Source organism: Podarcis pityusensis (genome assembly GCF_964106645.2).
Source record: "Podarcis pityusensis genome assembly, chromosome: 13".
Lineage (NCBI taxonomy): Eukaryota > Metazoa > Chordata > Lepidosauria > Squamata > Lacertidae > Podarcis > Podarcis pityusensis.
Genome location: NC_138038.1, coordinates 52643344 through 52663020, shown reverse-complemented (window position 1 = coordinate 52663020; position 19677 = coordinate 52643344). Strand labels below are relative to the sequence as shown.

The 19677-nt window shown below is 51.6% G+C and overlaps 1 protein-coding gene across 2 annotated transcripts in view; it reads right to left on the bottom strand.

The window, feature by feature from the left end:
• Positions 1-9535, bottom strand: part of NLGN2 (neuroligin 2) — a 74602-nt gene extending 65067 nt beyond the window's left edge. For both annotated transcript variants that reach the window (XM_080979721.1, XM_080979722.1), the window contains exon 1: positions 9424-9535. The gene's annotated coding sequence lies outside the window, so the exon portion shown is untranslated. The remainder of the gene's footprint in view (positions 1-9423) is intronic.
• Positions 9536-19677: the final 10142 nt, after the last annotated feature.

Below are 19677 nucleotides of genomic sequence, written 5' to 3'. Positions count from 1 at the left end.
TCTTCATCTCCGGGTTGTGGGTTCGAGCCGCGCGCTGGGAAAAAAGATTCCTGCCGGGGTTAGAAACTCAGATATATCTAACCTAACCACCAAATGGAGCCTTAAAACCTAGGCTGCGGTCACCCCAACAGAATGTCTAGGCACCCTTTATTTTGCAACAGAATCTATTGTTTTACTATATTTTTGGGGGGCTGCTTGGTATTTGACAGAAACAGCCTCAAAGTGGTTTACAACGCAGCAAAACGTCAAATAAAACCATCTGGAATAAAAGTCAAGATTGAAGGAAAATGTTTCTCTAAGTGACATTTTGCTCTCTTCATGTTTATTACCTGCTTAATTTACAGAGCTGCCCCGCCAGTGCGATGTAGTTGTTAGTGTCGGATGAGGACTCTTACAGCCTCCTGGCCTACTTCTCAGGGTCGTTGTGGGAATTAACTGAGGAGGGTGGGTAAGCTCTAACCACCCCCAAACGAGGAACAGACATATTCCTGGCAAAGTCCGGCGAATCTGGACCTAAACTCGCCAGCCCGACAACGCTGATATCCTTTACATTTTAACCGCTGCGCATCTGCGCTCGTTCTGCGTGCCCATTTTACAGTCCTGATCATCACCTTTCTGCCCGTTGTTAACAGCAGCCCTCTCTGTTTTAGACGTGTGAAAAGGAAGCAAAACAGGAGGAGGCCTCTGAGGGCGCTGGCTTGCAGCTTGGCAGAGGCAGAGAGAGGGTGGCCGGGGCACCCAGGCTGAGTGCTGTGGGGGTGCCAAGAAGACAAGCCACCCACTGGGCATCCCACCTGGATCCTGGCGCTTGCCGACAAAGGAAGGAGCAAAAGGGATGCATGCAATTGTCCTGGGAGGGGGCCAGATTCGCAGTTTAAAAGGGGCAGGAGGGAATTCCACTCTGGAAAGTGCGGAAGGGCCAGCAGCACAGCTGATGGCGAACAGGGAAAGCGGGCGAGGAGATAAATATGTAGAGAGCGAGTGTGTCAAATATTCTGCCGAAATCCTGCAGCAGGAGAGGGGAGACGCGAGCGCCGGCCTCCTCCTTTCCCTCCTCCTCTCCTCTCCTCCTCCTCTATGCCTTCCCCATTCCCTCCTTCCTGCGGTCACGGCGAGGAACAATCTTTTTTATTAATAATGGATGTCCCTTTAGGGCAGTTTTGCTGGATCTTTTATTTCCTCTTTCCCCCCCCCCTCCTTTCGGGGATCGGCCGGCCGTAAATCCACGGAAGGAGCCGCTTGCTGCCTGCCTGCCAGCCCCTCCCCCCAAGACCCCCCCCCCATGCTGCAAAGCACACTGCGGGGGGGGGGAGAGGGAGGGACACGCGCGCAAGAGGAGGAAAGGGTTATTATTACGCGTAGGGGAGAGGAACGCGCGCGGAGCGTTTTGCACGGAGGAGGCGCGCACAGCCAGCCGCCCTGCGTTGCTGGAAAGCCAGGCCTGGATCGAGCCCACGTCTCCATCTGGCACCGGGGCACCCCTCTCGCCCCCACGGCCCACCTACGGGTCTCTCCCATCGCTGGTTCCCCGAAGGTGTTGCTAAGGCAGCGATGCTCTAGCCCCGTGGCGGCCGCGCAAGGAGAGGGATGGCGACGCAGAGGAGCGCAAGAAGGGGGGCAGCTCAGGGGAGATCCCTTCCTTCCCTGCACCACCACCCTCCTTTTTTTTTTCCTCCCCCCCCCCCCCACAACCCCACAATCTCCCGGCGTAAAGGCATGGGCCCGTTGCCGTGGCGGCAGTCACTACGGGTATCCGTGGCAACCGGGTTTCCAGAGCCGCCGCCGTTCTCCCCGCTTACTCATCCCTGCCTGAAATCCCTGCGGTGGGCTCGGTGGGACCCCCCCCCCACACCCCCACCACACGGGGGGGGGCTGGATTCGGAGCCGGGGGGGGGGAGGCCTCTTCTGCGCCCCGAAAACCCCGCAAATATTCATCCACCTGTCATGAGATTACAGCTCTCTCTGCGTCTGCCAGGAGAATCAGGTTATCTAAAGAAAACAAGGCATCAGCGAAAATGGGCAAGAGGGCCTCTGAGGAAGCGCAGAGGGCCTTCCTCTCTGGGCAAGCCACCTGGAAGGGCTGCTCTGCCAGAGGGGCTCGCACCCCCAGACCTATTATCTTAGGCGTTAATAAAGGAGATTGCGACTGACCGTTAGGAAGAACTTTCTATAGGGGATGGGTTCCCTCAAAAGGTGGACTCTCCTTGCTTGGGGAAACCCATCTGCCAGGGATTCCTGAGCTGGGATTCCTGCCTCGCAGGGGGTCAGGCTAGATGGCCCTTGGGGGTCCCCCAACATGATGGGTTCGCGGCAAGCCTGCTGTCTTCCCCAAGAATCTGGCATCGTGGGTACCTCAGCCTACCCAGAGACTTCCTTGCCATCTTCTGTCCAAGTCCACGAGAATTTCGGCTAGGTGGGGCCCTGTCTCTCGGACCCAACATGCTCTGCACTGACCCGCCAGAACCCAGGAGTCCGGGCTCCCAATTCCCCCTGCTCGGCCAGGACAGCCCTGCTCAACCTGGTGCCCTCGAGGTGCCCAGTCGCTATTCAAAACAGTAACATCATTAGCAATAGTACTAATATTGTCCGGAAGGATGGCTCTGTTGGAAGAGCATGGCACTCCTAATCTCAGGATTGTGGGTTTGAATCCCATGTTGGGCCAAAGATTCCTGCATTGCAGCGGGTTGGACTAGATGACCCTTACAATTCTACGATTCTATGTACATGTGATAGAATATCCGTAAGTATATTCACAAATTCTTCATACTAACATCAGGAGAGGTCCAGTTTGGGGAAGGCTGGGTTAGACCACGAGCTCCTCCTCAAAAAAAACCCAACCCCAAATATCTCTCTTGGTCCTGGACTCCACAGGCAAATACGCACACACAAATAATAATAATAATAATAATAATAATAATAATAATATTTTATTTATATCCCGCCCTCCCCAGCTGAAGCCGGGCTCAGGGCGGCTAACAACAATCAAATAATCCAACATTCTAAAAACATTTCATTATAAAAATTAATTAAAATCAAATTGATGGCAACCATTAAGCAAAATTCTGTGCAGATTGCCAGAGGAGGGAGTCAGGCTGCGCCCTGACCAAAGGCCTGGTGGAACAGCTCTGTCTTGCAGGCCCTGCGGAAAGATGTCAGGTCCCGCAGGGCCCTAGTCTCTTGTGGCAGAGCGTTCCACCAGATTGGAGCCACAACTGAAAAAGCCCTGGCTCTGGTTGAGGCCAGCCTAACCTCTCTGTGGCCTGGGACCTTCAGGATGTTTTTGTTTGAAGACCGTACGTTCCTCTGTGGGGCATACCAGGAGAGGTGGTCCCGTAGGTACGAGGGTCCTAGGCCGTATAGGGCTTTAAACACCCCTTGCCAGTAATCTCTAGTCTATCCAGCAGAAAGAATGTAGCTTAGAGGTAGAGCAGCTGCTTGGCATGTAGAAGGTTTAACCCCCAGCGGCATCTCTGGGCAAGACTGGGTGAGGCCTGGTGCCTGAAACCTGCACACCAGGCCTTGGCTCACAACCATGAGGCCTAGAATATTAGTGGAAAGGCCACAACTTCATGGCAGGACACCTGTTTGGCTTGCAGAAGGTTCGATCCCAAGTGACATCTCCAGGCAGGGCTGGGAGACAAACGCGCCCAGAATCCCAGAGAGCCACTGCTGCTGCCAGCCCGTGCAAGCGGTATTGAGTTAGACAGCCTGACTCCCATGCTCAGACCTTCAGCCCAAACATGCATTTAGGGAAACACTTCTCGATTCGCTGGCACAGATTTGTCAGGCCGCAGTCCATTTGCGCCCCCAAATCAGCCTGGGTGGATCAGGCCAGGATCCCATCCAATCCAGCCCCTGTCCTCACAGTGGCCAGCCAGGAGCCCATCATAGGAAAGCCGCAAGCAGGACTCGAACCCAAGATCCCATCCTGCAACTGGTATTCAGAAGCATAATCGCTGCCTCCAACTGCGGAAGGAGAGCCAAGCCATGAGGCACAAATGAGGTTTCTCCTCCATACGTCCTTAGTCAAATCCATCACCTCTGCCCCACACGACCCCACAACTGAAGGAGTCCTGGGGAAGAGAAGTAGAAGCAGGGAAGGAGGGAGGGAGGGAGGAAAAGAAGGGAAGGAATATGAAAAAGAGGGAGGGAGGGAAGGAAGGAAGGAAGGAAGGAAGGAAGGAAGGAAGGAAGGAAGGAAAAGAAGGGAAGGAATATGAAATAAGAGGGAAGGAAGGAAGGAAGGAAAAGAAGGGAAAGAATATGAAAAAGAGGGAAGGAAGGAAGGAAGGAAGGAAGGAAGGAAGGAAGGAAGGAAGGAAAAGAAGGGAAGGAATATGAAAAAGAGGGAGGGAGGGAAGGAAGGAAGGAAGGAAAAGAAGGGAAGGAATATGAAATAGGAGGAAGGAAGGAAGGAAGGAAGGAAGGAAGGAAGGAAGGAAAAGAAGGGAAGGAATATGAAAAAGAGCAAAGGAAGGAAGGAAGGAAGGAAAAGAAGGGAAGGAATATGAAATGGGAGGAAGGAAGGAAGGAAGGAAGGAAGGAAGGAAGGAAAGAAGGGAAGGAATATGAAAAAGAGGGAAGGAAGGAAGGAAGGAAGGAAGGAAGGAAGGAAGGAAGGAAAAGAAGGAAAAGAAGGGAAGGAATATGAAATAGGAGGAAGGAAGGAAGGAAGGAAGGAAGGAAGGAAGGAAGGAAGAAGGAAGGAAGGAAAAGAAGGGAAGGAATATGAAAAAGAGCGAAGGAAGGAAGGAAAAGAAGGGAAGGAATATGAAAAAGAGCGAAGGAAGGAAGGAAGGAAGGAAGGAAGGAAGGAAGGAAGGAAGGAAAGAAAAGAAGGGAAGGAATATGAAATAAGAGGGAGGGAGGGCAGGCCTGAGCCTCTGCCCTGGCATTAGGACTCCTCCTCCAAGCCCATCCCACCTTTTCCTCTAAGGAGCTCAAGGCGCCTTCATGGTTCTCCCTGCCCCTCATTTAAACCCCACAACAACCTTGTGAGCCAGGAAGGGTCGAGAGGTCAGCATGGCAGAGCGGGGGCTTTGAACCCTGGTCCCTCCCAGATCCTAGGCAGGCACCTCTAACCACAGACCACACACCTGCCTGCCCACAAACACACACACACACTTAAGGGAAACTCCCTTGGGTCAGACCAACTTGGACTGCTCTGGAAGCAGTTTAGGCAAATTCTTGAAGCTTTCGAAGGCCATGATGGCTTGGCTCTGCCAAGTAGGGAGACTTGCTGTACAATCTTAGAGTCGGAAGGGACCCCAAGGGTCATCTAGCCCAACCCGCTACAATGCAGGAATATTTTTGCCCAACGCAGGGCTCGAACCCACAAACCTAAGGTTGAGAGTCTCATGCTTTATTGTCTGAGCTATCCCATGTCCTGCTTTTGAGGTTTCCCACTGGGGCCTATGGTTGGCCTCTGGGAGAACAGGATGCTGGCTTGGCCAGGCCCCCTTTGACCCAGCTGCCACAAGGCTCTCCTGAAGTTTTCACAGTTAGCCAGCGGAACTCACTGCCACAAGGAAGGAGATTCTGACTCAACATCAGGAAGGACTTCCTGGCGGTGACAGCCGAACGGAAGGCAGTGGTCTCTCCTTCCCTGGAGTTTTTTTAAGCTGCCTGCCAGGGATCCTTCGGCTGCGATTCCTGCATTGCTTGGGGTTGGGCTGGATGACCTTTGGGTGCCCCTCCCAACTGTACAATTCTATGGTTCTAAGGGGTACTGATGGCTGCCAACTTGGAGGGCTTCGAAAGAGGACTGGACAAAGTCAGGGAGGAGGGTGGGGTTATAGATGGAGGGTTTAGACTGCCCCTGAACAAGGAAGCTCAAAAGCCCTTGACAAACCCTCAAGTCATCCAAACCCTCAAGCTCCTCCGGCTACGACTCCCATCAGCCTTAGTCAGCATGGCTGTATGACATGAGAACCGATGGGAGTTGTAGTTCTCAGCAGGTGCACGGGGGCGCCATGTTGGAGAAGTCGACTGGTCCAAGGCGACGGCCATTGGGACAACTTGCTGTGGTCAGTTCCACCAACGGATTGTGTGTCTTCCACAGACGGTCCTGGCTTGGCTCTGTCCTGAGCTGACCGCGGCCCCGTTTTGCAGAGTCGTCCCGTCCGTTTCTAGGCTGAAGGTCTCACATATAGCTGGGAGGGACCCCAGCGGTCATCTAGCCCAACCCGCCGCAATGCAGGACCTTTGCTCAGGCTCGTTGTTAACGAAGGGAGGCGCGATGGGAAATGGCGGGTCAGGATGCTCAGAAACGGTCCTTCTGACAGTGCGGCGTAGTGGTTAGAGTGCCGGGCCTGGGGGAGACCCGGGTTCAAAGCTCAGCCACAAAGCGAGCCGCTGTCTCTCAACCCAACCTACCTGGCGATTAAATGAGTGTGAGAAACCACGCATTGAGCTCCTCAGAGGGAAAAAGGCATGATATAAATGCAACAAATAAGTCAAAGCGTTAGTCATGCCCTGCAGGATCAGGCCCGCCTGGTCCACTTGTGTCAACAGCTCCAACTGCCCTGCTATTTATCCCCACCGACCCAATATTCTAAGGTAGACTGCCCCTGCGGAAGGAGGTTCTCTTTAGCGGTCACGACTAGTATCGAATGAATACGTTTGTCCTCCGCAAATTAACCGAATCCCTGTTATTTCCCCTGCTCCAAAGCGCCCGCTCTGTTGTACTGCTTCCTTCCACCCCCAGATTTGGGGACTGGGGGGCTGGGTTAGCACACAAACGACGCCCCCAACTGGCAAATCAACTCCCCGTTCAGTATTTGTTTTCTCCCCTCTCGTTGCAACGTTGCGAGTGAAACTTCCTCTTGTCCCACTCGGGATCTGAAGCCACTCCAGCTTGTGCATCAAACAAATAACAAACTTAAGAACGGCGGAGCTGGAAGGGGTCCGAGGGGTCATCTAGCCTGACCCCACGCACTGAACTTTAATGTCACCAACCCACATGTCAGTTCTACACAATCACACATACACACACACCAGCCCCGAAGGAGAATCTAGGATGGGGACATGGCGCCTGCGTGGCCACTCACTGGATGTGTTGGACTCCGACTCCCATGATCCACAGACAGCATGGCCAAGGGTCGTGGAGGATGGGAATTGTAGTCCCCAAAACCCATTGCTATCCCAGGACCACAGCTGGGAGAGAAATATCCGGTGGCGTCCTAGAAACACTATCTAATCCAGGCATCCCCAAACTCAGCCCTCCCTCCAGCTGTTTTGGGACTACAATTCCCATCATCCCTGACCCCTGGTCCTGTTAGCTAGGGATGATGGGAGTTGTAGTCCCAAAACAGATGGAGGTGCTTGACTAATCAGAAGACTTGGAAATGTTTCACCATGTGCGTAATAAGGACTAGAAGACTGGGGAAATAAAAACAGTGGGATCTGAGGAACTCCCCAAACCAGCAGCAAAGAGGAATCCCTTTTGATATATGGCTGGTATCCACCCACAAGCAGGAATTTGTTCCTTGAACCCTCGATAGCGAAAAGGGGGGGGAAGGGGGGAGTCCAGCTTTTTCCGGAGGGATCACCAGATTTAGGAAGGCTTCACTGAGGCATAGGCCTTGCTGGGGTTAGCGGGGAAGCGAGTAGATGGAGTGGAGGTGAGTTCGAGAGAAATTTGGCCAGAATCCTCTCTCCAACACAAACCCATTTTCCCTTCCTCTTTTCTTTTTTCAAAGAGTTTTCCCAAGGGGACTCCCTGCCCCGCCCCCTGCCCCCCCAGGCCAAACACCGGCCTCCTTTTGTCATATCAGAGTCATACCTGCTTCAGTGTTGCTTACTCGGGCAGGCAGCAGCGACGTTGACCCTGCACCCTCGCCATCAGATACACACACACACACACACACACACACACACACCACACAACACGCCACAACACTTTTGCTCTGCAACACAGCAGACAGGTAGAAAGAAACAGATCTACAGCAGCAATAGCTGATAATGGACAAAGATGCTACAACCCTGCAAGTCTTCGCTCTAGCTAGTCCCAGGAGAGGGAGGCTTAGCTGAGGCTCAGCGGCCTCCGAAACCACCCCTCTCTCCCCTCCATCCTGCGCCCCAAATCCTGGGCCTGCCCCCCAAATTCCGTGCCCTCCGAACCCCCTCTTTCCCCTGCTCTGATGGATGGTCCTCAATCATTCCCCAAAGGGCAGATGGCTTCTCCTCAACCTGAGCTTCCATACATCCCAGGCCCGGGGATTATTCCTCCACACAACCGTTTTCCTCGCTCCCTCTCTCTCTCCTCACTGCCTTCCTTCTCTCCACATCCTCCTGGCTCTCACAGCAACCACCCCGCCATACCTCTGGGGAGATCTTCTCCAAAGGCTCCCCTCCTCCCCCCCAAAGGAAAAGCACCTCTGACCCACACTGGCAGGGGGTCTGGCCCCCTGCAAGGACTGCTTGGGGGGTCGGTCCAGGGGTCTGTCAGGATTTCGGGTTGCCGCATCCAGCCCTGAAAGGTCTCTCCCCCCCCCCGCAACCGTGTTGGGCCTTGACTGAGCTGCAGGCAGGTGGGTAGGAGAGACCCCCCCCCCTGCCAAACGCTGGTCCAAAACGCTCCCCTGTTGCAGAGCAGGGTTAGATGGGGGGATGGAGCAATGAAGGGGGGGGAAAGGGGTGAATGTGAGAGAGAAAGAGAGCAGGGAATGGGGGAATTGTGGGGGGGGGGGACACGCAGAGAGGGAAATGACAGACCAGGTGTCAGGCGGAACAAGATGGATGGATGGATAAGTAAGCAAAGGGAGACGGGGGCAGCAGCCAGGGCGACAAGCAGAGCAGGAGGAAGGAAGAAAGGAAGGAAGGAATAAAGGAATAAACGCTTTACCGGCCCGGCTCCTCCTTTGCAGAAGGATGAGAGGCAGCGCTAAGACGGAGGATGCAGGGGAATCGCATCTATTTGTTTTCTAAGCCGGCTGCGCTGGGGGGCGACGCCAGCATTTTGCTCTAATTCCTCTGGAAAACGGGGGTGGGGGTGAGGAATGGGAAAGGGGGGCATTTTCCGTGTGGGGGGGGGCCCACTCTGGGGTGGCAAGGAGGTTGGAGGGGGGAGAGGAGAGGCAGGGGGAGCGCGCGTGTGCCGGGGCCTACGTCCCTGAGTGCGTCCATTCAAATTGGGTTGCTGTTGTGAGGGGGGGGGGAGAGATGGGGGGGAGGGAGAGAAGCAGGTGCCAGTGAGGAAGAAGGGATTATAGAAGTGGAGGGGTGACGAATGGAGTCTTCTTCTTTTGGAGGGGGGGGTGATGGAGAGATGGAGCGGGCGAAGCGGGGAAGATGGAGATGCGGGATGAAGATGGAGGTGCTGGCGGGGCCCGCGTGGCTCTGCGCCCCCCACCCCACCCCGTCGTGGGTGGTCTGTCTCTCCCCCCCCCAAAAAAAACCCCCAGCGGGGTCGCGGCTCCTTACCGGCCTCAGCAGCAGGAGGAGCAGGGTTGGGGCCGCCGGCGCCGCCGCCTGCGCGCTTCTCGGGGTGCCGGGGCCGCCGTCGGGGGGTCTCGTCCGTTGCCCAGCGCTGCCCGCATCCTGGAAGGGGGGGTTGGGGGGAGAAGGGAGGGATGGGGAGAGCGGCTGCCTCTCAGCCGAAGGCCATGGGGGGGAGCGCGGGTGGTGGGGTGAAAGTGGGGTGCTGCCGGGGCGCACGGGTGGAGGGGTGGGTTGGGTTGTGGGGTCGTCCGCTGCTGCTGTTGCCTCCGAGGATGGAGAGGCCGGAGCCGGGCGGGATGGGTGGCCGGTGGGAGGTTCCAGAGGGCGCCCCCCCGACGCCGCTGTGCCCGGCGGCGCCCCGGCTTAGGAGGGGAGGTGGCCGGTGCTCGCCCGCCGCCGCCGCCGCTTGGCCGCTGTCGGCGCCCGCCCGCCCGCCCGCCGGCCCCGCTGCCTGGCCCGCTCGCCTCGCCCACCGAGCCCGCATCAGCGGCCGCGTCAGGGAGGCGGGAGCCGAGAGAGAGGGAGAGAGGGAGGGAGGGAGGGAGAGATGGAGAGATGGAGCCCCTCCCTCCCAACTGATGCAGGCGGACCCCGGCCCGGAGGGGGGGGAGAGGGAGGAGCGCGAGGGGGGAGGGGGTGGCGAGGCGGAGGAGATGGGGGGGAGGGGAGATGGGGGGGAGAGGGGAGAAGCCGAGGAAGAAGGAGCAACTGGGGAAGAAGAGAAGGAAAGGAAGAAAGACGGGAGGAGAGGAGGAGGCTGCTGGACAGGGAAGGGAGAGGGGCAAGGAAGAGAAGAAAGGGAAAGGGGTGCAAAGGAGGAGGAAGAAGGGAAGAGAAGAACGGATTGGTGAAGGAGAAAGCAAGAAAAGATGACTCGGAAAAAGCGAGGAAGGGAGTTTTGGGGAGAAGTAAAGGGAGAAAATTTTTGGGTGCGCAAAACAGAGAACTGGGGAGAAGGGGAAAGAAAGCGAAGGGGGTTTGGGGTGGGTGGGAAAGTGTGGGTGCAAAGGAAAGAGGGGGGGAAGACTGGGCAGAGGAAGAAGAGAGGGAGGGAGGCCTGGGAAAGAGGGAGGGAGGGTTGGGGAGAAGAGAGAGAGGATGAAAGAAGGCCAGGAGGAAAGGACGGAGAAGGAAAGGCCCCGTTGAAAGGGTGAGTAGGAGAGAACTAGAAGGAAGGAAGGAAGGAAGGAAGGGAAAGGGGCAGCAAGTAAAGAGAAGGAGCTCTTGAGAAACGGAAGACAGGAAAAGGAGAAGGAGCCCAGCTGGGAATTTAAGACAGAAAGGTGGAGATGGAAGAAAGAAGCAGGGAATGAGAGAGAGAAAGAAGACAAAACAGCAGAGAGAAATCAAAGCTAAGGTGTCTGTTCAGCCTTGAGCGTGCAGCCCAAATAAGCAGTGCTTGGGCTCTGGAGAAACCCCAGTGGCATGGAGTTCCACAGGCCCTGCAAGGGTCTCTCAAGGCAGGGAAATGGAAGAGACATGAACTCCCAGGTGGATGGATGGATAGGATATGGGAGAAGAGGGAGAGTTGCAGAATGGAAGGAAGGGCAGGGGGAAAGGGGCTCGATCAGATCCCAAAGGTGGGGCCCTCCAAGTCTGAATCGGTGTGAACCCGGATTACGGAAGAAATAACAGCGGGAAGGAGGAGAAGGACCTGTGTCCAACCGCCTGGCAGGCGACCAAAAGAGGGAGATAAATAGATGGATATCAGGTGGATGAAGTTAAAGCAGAAAATGCTTTCGCAATATGAAACGAAATAACGAGGGCGATAGCCAAAAGGAATGGAGATAATTGAGGGGGTGTCGATGTCACAACAAAAGGGAGCGTCTGCTCCCAGGGGGGCAGGCAGGTGGGAGAGTGGGGAGCCAGGACTCCTGGGTTCTATCCTGCCCCAGACTCCGCCCCCCACCAGTCCACGAAGAAAGTAAAAAAATGTGATTTGAAGCACGCTGATGGATTGGCTAAGGGCGATCTCTGGGCCCATGAGAATTGCTATCGACAGGATTCAATTGACCAAAAACCCGGCACGAGACGAGCGGAAAGGCAGCGTCATCCTGGCCCTGGCAGATTTGGTTCAAGTTTGCAGCATGGGACGCCGCAAGGCTGGACTGAGTGGGCTTTGCGGCCCACCACCCGGCGAAGCAGAGGAGCCAAATGCCAAGGGGAACGCATTGCTGGCAAACGTGCCTGCTTCGCCTTGGGTGCTCAGGGCCGACCCCAAATAAGCAGTGCTTGGGCTCGGGAGAATTCCCAGTGGCAGGGAGTTCCGCAGCCCCGATGCCCTGCAAAGGTCTCGCCTGGGCTCGGAGGAGGTGTCCGAGACTTCAGACCCCACAATAAAATAAGCTGGGCAGGTGCAAAACTGCGGAACTCCCTCCCACAGGAAACCACCAACTTGGACGGGTGTACGCTGCTATGGCTGCCCAAATGATTTGTGCCCAAAGATGGAAAGAAGAAACCGTTCCAACAAAGGGGGACTGGCAATTAAAATTGACGGAGTAGGCAGAAATGGTGAGACTTACCGGAAGAATAGGAAACCAAGAAGAGAGACTCTTTTAAAAAAAAGAATGGGGAAAATATATTGATTATCTGAATATACATTGTAAATAATCTGAAACACCAGCAGGATTGATATGAACACGTGCAGTAAGAAATAATTAAATGGGAAGATAAGGGGAAATTAGTAAATAGTTTTGAATAGGAGATGCAGTAATAAGAAGATACAAATTAAGTGACCAGGGAAAGGAGGGAAGTGGAGCTAAATGTCAAATGAATTTTGTAAAGGCTTTCCCCCCCTCCTTTAAAATATTTGCAAAATGCGAAAATAAAATTTGCTTGTGAAAAAGAAAGATAAAGGAGTCTGACAAATTCATGGGGGAGACGGCTATTGATTGGTGTCGGCCACGACAGCTGGAAACCGCAGGAGGGGAGAGCTGGCTTGGGTTCGAATCCTGCCCACTGGTTCTCCATAATGGGCACCTGCTGAGCCGCTGTAAGAACAGGATGTTGGGCGAGATGGGCCGTTGGCCTCTTCCAGCAGGGCTCTTCTGAGCTGCTCAGGGTCCAACACAGTGTCTTGTTAAAGCAGCTGCATGGGCTACTGCTCAGCTGCTCCTGAACCAGGTTTGAGCTCCTGGAACCGCCTGAACCAGGGCCAGATTTAGGTTTGATGAGGCCCTGAGCTACTGAAGGCACTGGGGCCCTTTCTATGTCCAGCTGTCCTTTCTCAACAACAAGTTGTCGCTGTTTTTTGTGATGAATATATGCTATATGGTCATTTATGGACCTAATAGGTATCTCAAAGCATTTGCCCATGTTGCCCTGCAACCAGTCCATGCAGAATGTTGTTGTTGTTGAGTCATTTAGTCATGTCCGCCTCTTCGTGACCCCCTGGACCAGAGCACGCCAGGCCCTCCTGTCTTCCACTGCCTCCCGCAGTTTGGTCAAACTCATGCTGGTAGCTTCGAGAACACTGTCCCACCATCTCGTCCTCTGTCGTCCCCTTCTCCTTGCGCCCTCCATCTTTCCCAACATCAGGGTCTTTTCCAGGGAGTCTTCTCTTCTCATGAGGTGGCCAAAGTATTGGAGCCTCAGCTTCAGGATCTGTCCTTCCAGTGAGCACTCAGGGCTGATTTCCTTCAGAATGGAGAGGTTGGATCTTCTTGCAGTCCATGGGACTCTCAAGAGTCTCCTCCAGCACCAGAATTCAAAAGCATCAATTCTTCGGCGATCAGCCTTCTTGATCCAGCTCTCACTTCCATACATCACTACTGGGAAAACCATGGCTTTTACTATACGGACCTTTGTCGGCAAGGTGATGTCTCTGCTTTTTAAGATGCTGTCTAGGTTTGCCATTGCTTTTCTCCCAAGAAGCAGGCGTCTTTTAATTTCGTGACTGCTGTCACCATCTGCAGTGATCATGGAGCCCAAGAAAGTAAAATCTCTCACTGCCTCCATTTCTTCCCCTTCTGTTTGCCAAGAGGTGATGGGCCCAGTGGCCATGATCTTCTTTTTTTGATGTTGAGCTTCAAGACCATATTTTGCGCTCTCCTCTAGGAGCAACCCCGTGATATTTTAGGGAGCAGGCTAGCGGGCGGGGCCCATGACTTACATCCTAGGAGCCTACACAACACAAAACACCGCTGCTCTATGTAGGTTTTATTCTGTTTGTTTTTTTATCTTATATTTTGGAAATGTACATCCAGGTTTTTTCCCCTTTAAATTTTTTTGGGGGGCCCAAGAGAGTCGGGCCCTAAGCTATAGCTTGTTTAGCTTATATGTAAATCCGGCACTGGTCTGAACCCTCCTACCCCAACCTGATCACAGAAATGAGGTTGATCCTTCGCCGGGATGGGAGTTGTAGTTCATAATGTTAAGGAAAAATCTAGGTGTGAGGCTGCTCAGTCACTCAGCTGGTCAGGCAGAGCCTGCGGGTCCCTGCGGAATAAAGGAAGGAGTCCAGCCAACCGGAGCAAATAGCTGTAGACCAAAGTGCATTGTGCAATAGGTTCAAAGAGGAATTTTGAACCCCGAGGATGGGGTGACAATAACTTTTAAAACTTTCCCACCATATCCCAGAATACAGTTCGAAGGGGAGGGGTTAACCTTGGCAAACATGTCCAGACAAGTCCTTGGTACAAGATTAGCATAAACAGACATGGGAGGGCAAGACTCAGGTATAAGATGAGCATAGACAAATACGTCTTACCGTAAGTACCCACCACCCAAAAGTACAATAGAAGTTCCTTTGCATGTCTGGAGCCTGAGGCGAGTCAGGTGATGAGATTTGGCTTCCTTTGGCTAACGATGAGCCCAGCAATTGTCACCTCTGAGAACTTCCTGGAGTCCTTTTGCCAGGGGAAAATAGCTTTGGAATGGGGGCAACTGGGAAAGGAGATGATTTTATATTATTTTTAAAGCTAGGTGACTTCCCTGAGCTGTCAAGTTGGAAGGATATATTCAGGCATAATATTTGTAATATGTAACTTTAAAGATGTGCGCCTCCCTCCCTGATTTCCGTAACAATCAGAAGTTTTCCCCCTCCCACCTGACTAAGTGCCTATTGAATGGATGGGCTCCACGCTATGGGGAAACCCAGCCAGATGGCAGGGTATAAAAATATATATATTATTATTATAAACCTCTAGGCTTTTCGGCCTTGCCCTGCTAGGGCTGATAGGAGTTTGAGATCCAAAGGATCTGGAGGCCACCAGCTCGGGGATGCCTGGTTGAGATTCTCTGCCTTGCCCTCGGCCAAAAGAACTCAGAAATTCCCCAGAGGTTTTCACACGGTGTGGAGGGTGGGAAAAGCTGTCATCAGAAGTGCCGTCAATACGCGAGTGACACCCGGCTCTATCTGTCTGCTCCATCTGAAATCAGGAGTGGCATTTGAAGTGCTAGATCACTCCTCCGAGGCAGTGACAGGCTGGATGCCGGCCAGGAAATGGGAACCAAATCCTGGAGGGGGAAAAAACAGAGGCGCCGTGCGTCCCGATTCCTTGAGTCCGTGAGGTGGGGAGACAGCAGGTTTCAGACACTGTTGCAGACCCTGAGAAGATGGGGCTCATCCCGTATATGGGATATGTACCGTATTTTTCGTCCCATAGGACGCACCAGCCCATAGGATGCACCTAGTTTTTTGGGGGGGAAATAAAGGAAAAAAATTTTTCCTTTATTTCCCCCCCCCAAACCAGGTCGGGGAATCCAAACCAGGTTGGGGAACAGCGGTATGGCGGCGCTGCGCCTCCCCGCTGTCCCCCGAGCTTGTGGGGCTGCCTGATGTCTGCGCGGCGTGCGGGGCGCTCTGCTTCAGGGAGCCCGCGTGCCGGACAGCAGGCTGCTATCCGCAGCCTAGGGAGCCCTGAGGGAACTCCCACGGGCTCCCCAGGCTTGCTGATAGCTTCCTGAAGCCTGGAGAGCGAGAGGGGTCGGTGCGCACCGACCCCTCTCGCTCTCCAAGCTTCAGCAAAAGCCTGTATTCACCCCATAGGACGCACACAGATTTCCCCTTCATTTTTGGAGGGGGAAAAGTGCGTCTTATAGGGCAAAAAATACGGTATATGAATTTTCCCTCGGCTCTTTTTGCTGGCCCGTGTAGGACCAGCATGGAAAGTTGGCCCCGGTGAATATTTGACATTTTCTCCCCTTATGGCTTTGATCTATAGGCTACCACTACAACAAGGCTGCATTTTAAACTATTTTTTTATATATATAATTTTTTATTAGTTTTTTTAACATATCATTTTCAACAGTAATTAAACATGCTTTTACATCTTACGCAGGTGGCGCTGTGGGTTAAACCACAGAGCCTAGGACTTGCCGATCGGAAGGTCGGCGGTTCGAATCCCTGCGACGGGGTGAGCTCCTGTTGCTCGGTCCCTGCTCCTGCCCACCTAGCAGTTTGAAAGCACGTCAAAGTGCAAGTAGATAAATAGGTACCGCTCCAGCGGGAAGGTAAACAGTGTTTCCGTGCGCTGCTCTGGTTCGCCAGAAGCGGCTTAGTCATGCTGGCCACATGACCCGGAAGCTGTACGCCGGCTCCCTCGGCCAGTAAAGTGAGATGAGCACCACAACCCCAGAGTCGGTCACGAATGGACCTAATGGTCAGGGGTCCCTTTACCTTACATCTTATTCAGTTTTTTTGACTTCCATCAATCCTGTCCGAAAATTTTCCAATCTAGTCTCTTAGTATGCATTTCTTATTTTCCCTATTACATTTCAAACTCATAACCAAAATCTCTGTCTTTTCCTACTGTGTAACACATCGTATATTTCTCCTTACAAAGCTTCTTGTAGTCCTACTAGCGTAATTTGTTGATTGCAGTTGCTCTTCAACTGTATGCTAACTTATATTTTAATCAACTGTTTGTGTGTTTGTTGTTTATTGTTTTTTAAAAATATTTTTACTGTATTTATATCCAGTGTAAGCCGCCCTGAGCCTCGTCTTAGCCAGGGAGGGCAGGGTATAAATAAATTATTATTATTATTATTATTATTATTATTATTATTATTATTACTATAGCTTGGGGGTCCTCCTGGATCAGGTGGCCTCAATGGCTAACAAGGTCTATCCCTACTTTTCGGGCCACTGTGTTGTCTATCGCAGTCCCGCTCTCTGTCCCTATTTTCCAGGGGCACCCCTGTTTTAGAGAAGCTGCCCCAGTTTCTGATTTGATCCCGGATTGTCCCGCTTTTCCTTAGGACGTCCGTATTTTCATTGGATAAATGTTGGAGGGTATGGAGTCATTTGGCCTCCTGAGTGGTCCGAAGGCAACCCTGTACAGCGGCCCCTTGGTTCTCAAACTTAATCCGTTCCGAAAGTCTGTTCCAAAACCAAAGCGTTCCAAAACCAAGGTGCGCTTTCCCATAGAAAGCAATGCAAAACGGGTTAATCCATTCCAGGCTTTTGAAGACAACCCCTAAAACAGCCATTTAACATGAATTTTACTATCTAACGAGACGGTTGATCCATAAAATGAAAGCAATAAACAATGTACCGCAGTCACACAATCAATCAGGAGCTGAACTGGGTTCCACACAGTCACAAAAACAACGCAACACAAAAGAGCCGCGAAAGCAAAAAATGCAAAATAAATAGCAAAAATAGACAGGCCTCAGGGTAACACTCAAAACCGAAGCGTGGCACTCAAAACGGAGCATGTTTCGCTTCCGAAAAAAAGTTTGCAAACCGGAACGCTTCCTTCCGGGTTTACAGTGTTTGGGTTCCAAGTTGTTTGAGTACCAGGGTGCTTGAGAACCAAGGGACCACTGTATTTTGGTTAAAGAATGAAATATAGGCGAAAGGAAAATCCGGTCCAGGTTTGGGGAAAGTACTCATTGGCAAGAGAAGCAATTTAAAAATCACAAAATAGACGTGGAAATGCAGGCCGTTAGACCTTTAAAATATCCCTTTCTAAGTTGCTCCCAAAGTTCCCTACTCCCTGTAGCATAGAAAGAGGCTGTGCATTTGGTCAGTTAAAAATGGTTTACTGTACTTACAAATTCTTCAAAGGTCAGATTCATGTGCTTTTGCATACAGCAGCAAGAAAAGGCAGGCAGCTTAGACCTCCTCAAAACGGAAGCACGTTCAGCTTCCGAAAAAGGTTCGCAAAGCAGAACACACACTTCCAGGTTTGCAGTGTTTGGGTTCCAAGTTGTTTGAGTACCAAGGCGTTTGAGAACCAAGGAACCACTGTAAACACCCAGAAGAACTTTCTGACAGCAAGAGCTGTTCAACCACAGAACGGACTCTCTCGGAAAGTGGTGAGCTCTCACCATCTGTCCGGGATGCTTTAGCTGCGATTCCTGCATTGCCAGGGGGTTGGACTGGATGACCTTTGGGGGTCCCTTGCAACTCTACAGTAATGTGATTCTCTGAACCCATCCCAGAACCATCTGTTGAAGGGCGAGTAAGGAATCTTATAAGTACGTCAGGCCTGGGGAACCTTTGTCCCTCCAGGCGTTTCTGAACTACAACTCCCATCAGCCTCTGGCCAGGCTGCCTGGAGATAAGAAGAAGAAGAAGAAGAAGAAGAAGAAGAAGAAGAAGAAGAAGTTAATATTTATACCCCGCCCATCTGGCTGAGTTTCCTCAGCCACTCTGGGTGGCTTCCAACAGAACACTAAAATACAATAACCTATTAAACATTAAAAGCTTCCCTAAACAGGGCTGCCTTCAGATGTCTTCTAAAAGTCAAATAGTTGTTTATTTCCTTGACATCTAGTGGGAGGGCGTTCCACAGGGTGGGCGCCACCACTGAGAAGGCCCTCTGCCTGGTTCCTTGCAACTTCACTTCTCGCAGGGAGGGAACCGCCAGAAGGCCCTCGGCGCTGGACCTCAGTGTCCGGGCAGAACGATGGGAGTGGAGATGCTCCTTCAGGTCTACTGGGCCTTTGAGGCCGTTTAGGATGATGGGAGTTCAACAATGCCCAGAGGACCAAAGCTTCCTCACCACATGAAATATATCATCTTACAGTGGGGCCTGAAGGGGGATGATATGAGAGGGGGGGGGGGAGAAAGAAAGAAAGAAAGAAAGAAAGAAAGAAAGAAAGAAAGAAAGAAAGAAAGATTGGAAAATTTAAAGTGTTTATTTAGAAATTTTGTTAAAGTAATGACTGTTAGAAAAATGGTGGAATGATATTTTATGGATTTAGCAGAAATGCTATAAGAAGTTGGGTGTATATAAGTAATCTACCTTTAATGGGAAATAAGGTTAAAGAATATGTTATTCATAATATGACAGAAAATAGAGAAAGATGGAAAGGATTTGCTGAAACAAGTACTAGAAGCGGGATACAAGAAGGGAGGTGTGAGGAAGTCGAGGAAACAAGGGAATGAAGGGCAGAGTATGGAAAAGGAGGGATGTTTTTAAATTGCTTTTGTCTTGCTTTGTTTATGTGTTTAGTTTAATGGGTTTAGGGTGGGTTTGTATTGTTTATATATTATATTGTTTTTCTTTTTCTTTTTTCTTGTCTTTTTTTTTCTTTTTTCCTTTTTTGTCTTTTCTCTCTTTCTTCTACTTTTTTGTAACTTTTAAAAGCAATAAATATTATTATTTTTTTAAAAAAAGAAAGAAAGAAAGAAAGAAAGAAAGAAAGAAAGAAAGAGAGGTTCTGTAAGAGAAGGGGATGGACAAGTGTCAGAAGAGAGGGGAGGGTGTTTGAAAGTCGAATCTTTATCTTATCTGGTGCTCATGTGTAATACACAAGGCTAGATAGCAGTCATCATGAAGGGCAAGGCCATTTTTATTACCGTATTTTTCGCTCCACAAGACGCACCTGACCATAAGACGCACCTAGTTTTTAGAGGAGGAAAACAAGAAAAAAAATATTCTGAACGAAACAGTGGATGTATGATTTTTGTGGTTCACGCTGTGGCCACAGCCATGTGATTTGACAGTGAGTTTGGGGTAGCCCAATGCAAAACTCCTGAGGATCCATGTGGATCCGTGCTTTGTAACCACGTTTTTGCACCCTTGCAGCCCCAGGAAACAGTAATATGAACATATTAGAAAACGTGTCCTTTCGATTTTGACATCTAGACATTAGACTGAAAAGAGAAGGATGGAGACGGGTTCTCAAACCGGTTCTCCTAACTTGAATTTCCTCGTATAAATCTGTGTCGTTGTTTCAGATTTGGGGTGATATGATTTCTCCCCCCACCCCCAATCATTAAAATATATATTATATTCAGGGCTTTTTTCTGGGGGGGACATGAGGGTACGCCTACCCCTAAAC